Here is a 7,221-nt window from a genome sequence, read left to right as displayed (position 1 = left end):
GATCAGCAATTAGCAGAGGGACATATAGAACCATCAAATAGTCCCTTGAACACACCCATATTTGTAATAAAAAAGAAATCAGGCAAGTGGAGACTTTTGCAAGATCTTAGAGCCATAAATGCCACCATGGAAGATATGGGCTCCTTACAACCTGGACTGCCCTCCCCTGTGGCAATTCCACAGGAGTATTGTGTTGTTGTTATTGACTTACAGGATTGTTTCTTCACTATACCTCTTCACCCGGCTGATTGTCAAAGATTCGCATTCAGCATACCATCAGAAAACTTTAAACAGCCTTATCAGAGATACCAATGGAAGGTTCTCCCACAAGGGATGAAAAATAGTCCTACATTATGTCAAAAGTTTGTAGATCAGGCATTGCAAGCTATTAGAAAGAAATTTTCAGATCTATATCTTATTCATTATGTAGATGATATTTTACTAGCACATAAAGATTGGGTTCTTTACAGGAAATTCTTACTCAGACCGTCCTTGCTTTAGAAGAACATGGTCTAAAAATAGCCCCAGAAAAAAATCAGACTGAACCTTCTTTTTCCTACTTAGGCAGAATATTACATACCTCTACTATCACCCATCAGCCTTTACAATTAAGAAAAGATCATTTAAACACATTAAATGATTATCAGAAACTATTAGGTGATATCAGCTGGGTCAGGTCATATCTAAAAATAACCACTCTTGACTTAAAACCTCTATTTGACATTTTATTTTATTTTATTAATATATTTTTTATTGATTTTTTACAGAGAGGAAGGGAGAGAGATAGAGAGTTAGAAACATCGATGAGAGAGAAACATCGATCAGCTGCCTCCTGCACATCTCTTACTGGGGATGTGCCCGCAACCCAGGTACATGCCCTTGACTGGAATCGAACCTGGGACCTTTCAGTCCGCAGACCAACGCTCCATCCACTGAGCCAAACCGGTTTTGGCTCTATTTGACATTTTAAAGGGAGATTCTATCTAACCCTATGTCTCCCCGACAATTAACCATAGAAGGAGAAAAGGCTATAGCAAAAATAGAACAGGCCATCAATAAACAGCAACTACAGTATCTAGATTATTCCAAATCTTGGACCTTAATTATTCTAGCCACTAAATATATCTACAGGATGCTATGGCAAGAAGGACCATTAGAATGGATACATTTACCTGTCACCCCTAGGAAGATTGTAACATCCTATCCCTCCCTAGTGGCCACTCTCATTATCAAAGGTAGACAACGCAGTATTGCAATATTGAACTCTTTGGAAGAGAAGTTACTGAGATAAAAATACCTTATAAAAGAGAACAATTAGACACACTATTACAATTTGAAGAAGAGTGGCAAATAGCTATAGGTAACTTCCCAGGACAAATTTTACATCATTTGTCAAGATCACCTATATTGCAATTTCTCTCCCTACATCCGTTTATATTTCCTATTAAATGTTCAAAAGAACCATTATCACCTCCTGCCTCCTTAGTATTCACAGATGATTCCTCTAGTGGTAGGGCAGTGATAATCATTTACTCAATAACCCAAGTTCACTAACCCTAGAGACGTCAGCCCAGAGAACAGAGCTTTTGGCAGTCATTTATGCTTTTGAACAATTGCAACAGGTTCCCTTTAACTTGTACACTGACTCTCAATATATAGTTAAATTATTTCCTCATATTGAGATTGCCTCTCTCCCACAAGGAAGAACAGCCATCTTCTTTTTTCTTCTTCTTTTTTTTCTTTTATTAAATCTTTATTTTTCAGATTATTACATTTGTTCCTCTTTTTCCCCCCATAACTGCGCTCCACCCAGTTCCCACCCCATCCTCCCCCCTCCCTCCCCACCCACTGTCCTCATCCATAGGTGCACGATTGTTGTCCAGTCTCTTTCTGCATCCCCCACACCCTTTTCCCCCCCAAGAATAGTCAGTCCATTCCCTTTCTATGCCCCTGATTCTATTATAATCACCAGTTCATTCTGTTCATCAGATTATTCACTTGATTTTCAGATTCACTTGTTGATAGATGCATATTTGTTGTTCATAATTTGTATCTTTACCTTTTTCTTCCTCTTCCTCTTCTTAAAGGATACCTTTCAGCATTTCATATAATCCTGGTTTGGTGGTGATGAACTCCTTTAGCTTTTCCTTATCTGTGAAGCTCTTTATCTGACCTTCAGTTCTGAATGATAGCTTTGCTGGATAAAGTAATCTTGGTTGTAGGTTCTTGGTATTCATCACTTTGAATATTTCTTGCCACTCCCTTCTGGCCTGCAAAGTTTCTGTTGAGAAATCAGCTGACAGTCGTATGGGTATTCCCTTGTAGGTAACTGAGTTTCTTGCTCTTGTTGCTTTTAAGATTCTCTCTTTGTCTTTTGCTCTTGGCATTTTAATTATGATGTGTCTTGGTGTGGTCCTCTTTGGATTCCTTTTGTTTGGGTTCTCTGCGCTTCCTGGACCTGTAAGTCTATTTTTTTCACCAGGTGGGGGAAGTTTTCTGTCATTATTTCTTCAAATAGGTTTTCAATATTTTGCTCTCTCTCATCTTCTGGCACCCCTATAATTCTGATGTTGGTACTCTTGAAGCTGTCCCAGAAGCTCCTTACACTATCTTCGTATTTTTGGATTCTTTTTTCATTTTGCTTTTCTGGTTGGGTGGTTTTTGCTTCTTTGTATTTCAAATCGTTGACTTGATTCTTGCAATCCTCTAGTCTGCTGTTGGAAGTCTGTATAATATTCTTTATTTCAGTCAGTGTATGCTTAATTTCTAGTTGGTCCTTTATCACAACATCGAGGGTCTCATTAGATTTCTTGTAGATCTCATTAAGTTTATCGGCAGTTTCTAGAAAATTCTTGAAAAACCTTAAAAGTGTGGTTTTGAACTCTATATCCAGTCGTTTGCTTTCCTCCATTTCTGTCATTTGTGTCCTTTTTCTTTGTCTCTGCATTTGTTATGCTTCCCTGTGTTGATACAGTGGTTTTTTGTGCTAAGTGCCCTCTAGGGCCCAGTGGTTCAGCCTCCCCAGTTACCTGAGGAGGACACACTTGGTGAACCCCCTTGTGGTCTTTGTGCATAGTCTTGTTGTAGTTAAGCCTTGATTGTTGTAGGATCACTGGGAGGAATTGGCCTCCAGGCCAATTGGCTGTGAGAATCAGCTGTGTCTGCAGTGGGAGAACTTCTGTGCTGGAGACACCCCTCTGGGGCAAGACTTTCTTCAATGGGGCTTTGGTGCTCACTGAGTCTGCCCCCTGAGTGTGTCCTTTATGTTTCCATGGAGCTGCAAACTGGATGGTCCCACTCTCAGCCATTTTCTCTTTGTTAACTCAGTCACAAACACATTCACAAACGAGAAAAAGCTTTCTATATTGGACATATTAAAGCTCATTCCTGCCTACCAGGACCCTTAAGCGAAGGAAATTATCAGGCAGATTTACTAACTCGCCCAGTAGTTTGTACAGCTCTAGAAGAAGCCTGGCGGTCTCATGCCATTCACCATCAAAATGCTTCTGCTCTCCGTTTCTATTATCGTATATCTAGAGAAGCTGCTCGAAGTATTGTGCGTGACTGCAGCCATTGTCCTACTCATTTTCCTAGCCCTGCTACTGGAGTTAATCCAAGAGGACTTAGACCCTGTGACTTATGGCAGATGGATATTACTCATGTCCCATCTTTTGGCAAACTTTGCTATGTGCATGTTTGTATTGATACCTTTTCTAATGTTATCCTTGCTTCTGCACGTACAGGAGAAGCCTTTAAAGATGTAAGTCAACATCTATTCCAATGTTTTTCCTACCTAGGAATACCAAGGGCACTTAAAACAGACAATGGGCCTGCCTATACCTCTAGAGCTTTTAAAAACTTATGCTCTACATTCGGCATCGCACATACTACAGGAATACCCTACAATCCTCAAGGCCTAGCAATAGTAGAAAGGGCTCACCAAACCTCAAAAACACAAATTAAAAAATTACAAGAAAATGAGTTTAAATATTCCTCTCCTCATCATGTTCTACAACATACTCTATTTGTAATTAATATACTAAATGTAGATTCTGAGGGAAATTCCCCGATGTACAGGCATTGGAACCCTGATCTAACTAAACCTAAAGCCCTCGTCAAATGGAGAGGCTTGCTTATTGGAGCCTGGAAGGGACCTGACGTATTTTTAACCTGGGGGAGAGGATATGCTTGTATATTTCCATAGGACACAGACTCACCTGTGTGGATTCCAGACCGTCTAGTCCAGCCGTGGGCAAACTATGGCCCGCGGGCCGGATCTGGCCCGTTTGAAATGAATAAAACTAAAAAAAAAAAAAAGACCGTACCCTTTTATGTAATGATGTTTACTTTGAATTTATATTAGTTCACACAAACACTCCATCCATGCTTTTGTTCCGGCCCTCCGGTCCAGTTTAAGAACCCATTGTGGCCCTCGAGTCAAAAAGTTTGCCCACCCCTGCTCTACACAGAAATAGTGTATGAAAAGCACTTAGAACATTATGACTTTTTCACCTTTATTTATGTCTGGATATGCCACATGTTCTGATTTTTCTGCCTTTGAAAAATATGACTCTCTTGTGACTTGAAGATAAGGAACTCTGCCCAGAAAATGGCATGGGAACCCTAACATTGGTTGAACTCTAACATTGGTTGTGATCACTTAAAATCGAGTTGAAATGTTGCAGTTTTGAAGGCTTTTGAATGACATAATGGGCTAAACAATGGAAATCTGAAATCCTATATAACATAAGTGTAGTATGCAAATTTTCCCCTCTACTGGGAGTTCATCCTAGAGTTGAACCAGGGGGCGGGCCCAGCTGGGGGGAAGGGAGGGTGGCCCCGGCTGGCAACGGGCAGCTGCTAGGGGCCCTACCAGTGCACAAATTTTGTGCAGTGGGCCTCTAGTATAAATATAATGGGTTAAAATAATTCTGATTACTTGATTATGTCTATAGATCAAGTTTTCCATGCTGTTTTATTTACTTTTAGTCTCTTCTTTTTAAAGGGAACATTTTATAAAGATTTTACCTTAACGCTATTTTTAAAAATATATATTTTATTGATTTTTTTTACAGAGAGGAAGAGAGAGGGATAGAGAGTTAGAAACATGGATGAGAGATAAACATCAATCAGCTGCCTCCTGCACACTCCCTACTGGGGATGTGCCCACAACCAAGGTACATGCCCTTGACCGGAATCGAACCTGGGACTCATGAGTCCGCAGGCCGACGCTCTATCCATTGGGCAAAACCGGTTAGGGCAACGCTATTTTATTTCTTTATCATTTTCACAGGGTTCTTGACTTGAACCCCAAATCACATTTTTCTTTTTTTAAATATGTTTTTATTGATTTCAGAAAGGAAGGGAGAGGGAGATTGCACACCCCCCTACTGGGGGTTGAGCCCACAACCCACGCATGTGCCCTTGATGGGAATCAAACCTGGAATCCTGCAGTCCACAAGCTGAAGCTCTATTCACTGAGCCAAACCAGCTACCTTAAAGCTATTTTACTAGAATGTATCAAAACAGGGGATTGCAATGTGAACCACTAGATGGCAGAATGACATTAGTTACAAGAATGCGTTTTCTCAGTGTGTCAACAGTAAGCAAATAAAATAACACGGTATTCATGTCTTCCTGTATTTGATTAATTAACATAATGCCATGTTATGTTCATCTGTAATGAACATGGCTAAGGCTTTCTGGTGTCTTTTTTTAACCGACACTCGGGCATTCAAATATGCTTCTTAGCAAAGAGACACCAGAGGACAAAGCTAAACTACTATAATCCAGGACATAAAACATTCAAAAATTCCCATAAATTCCTATATTGAATGGCCTGATGCAATTAGATTAGATCATAAATGACAACATAGTACTTGTATTAGGCTGACATCACAATTTTGAAGCTTGCCTTTTGCCCTTTATTTTGCAGTATTTCTTATTCCAGATTTTCATATTTGTTGTTTAAGTAGAATGACATTTGGCCCCACCTGGTTTGGCTCAGTGGATAGAGCGTCAGCCTGTGGACTGAAAGGTCCTGGGTTCAATTCTGACCAAGAGCATATGCCCAAGTTGCGGGCTGGATCTGGGGGCACAGGAGGCAGTCAATCAGTGTTTCTCTCTCATCATTGATGTTTCTCTCTCTCTCTTCCTTTCTGAACTCAATAAAAAAAATATTAAAAAAGAAAGTATTCATTAAAAAATACATATATAGAATGATACTAGGAACATTTTTGTACAAATTGTTTCTAAGTTACCACAGTGGATAATGTGATCAGTAATATGATTTTTGATCCAACTATTGGAAACAATTCAAAAGAATCTATTCACCAGTATTTAATGATGAATAAAAAAAGAAGACACTGTCATTGCAAATACTTTGATGTGATATTTGTTTTTTTTAAATGTTTTATTAATTTTAGAGAGAGCAGAAGGGAGAGGAATAGACAGAAACATCGATGATGAGAAACATCAATTAGCGGCCTCCTGCATGCCCCCTACTGGGGATCAAGCCCATAACCTGGGCACATGCCCTGATGGAATCGAACCTGTGACCTCTTGGTGCATGGGTCAATGCTCAACCATTGAGCAACACTGGCCAGGCTTGATGTGATGTTTGTAAAAAAATAAAATAAAATAAAATAAAATAAATGATATATAGAATTACTTTTAAGGCTCAAAATTAAAAAGAAATAAACACATACACGTGAATCATATCAAACATGCTTCTTTTAAACAAGAAATGATGAAACAGAATATTCTTTCTAAAAGTTAGGTAAAATGCAACAATACCTATTTTCTCCTCTAGTTTTTAATATTGTGGTGGAATAATAGCAAATTAATAACCTATAAGACAAACAAGAGGAATTGAATTTATTATGTAGATAATGTGGCTCCTTAAAGTAAAAGTAAGGCTCTCTCTGTGCCCTCTTAACATCTCCCCCGCCCCCCCCGCCCCATAAATCTAAAAATCTACCACTCCAGAATGGTTTCTAGCCAATCTATACACAAGAACTTTCTATAAATGAAAACACTCTTCAGGTACAATTTAAATCTAGCATTTTCACTCAATGTTATGTCTGGGAAACCATCCATATTATTTTGTGTATCAACAGTTCATTATTTTCATTGCTATGTACTATTGCAATTTGAATAGATTCTAGTGTCAATTCTAGTATTAAAGTTCTTTTGCTTTGTTTCTTTGGCACGTGTGGGGGC

This window comes from Myotis daubentonii, chromosome 11, assembly GCF_963259705.1.
Source record: "Myotis daubentonii chromosome 11, mMyoDau2.1, whole genome shotgun sequence".
NCBI classification, from domain to species: domain Eukaryota; kingdom Metazoa; phylum Chordata; class Mammalia; order Chiroptera; family Vespertilionidae; genus Myotis; species Myotis daubentonii.
The sequence above is the reverse complement of the archived record's forward strand: the minus strand, read 5'-3'. Positions refer to the sequence as shown.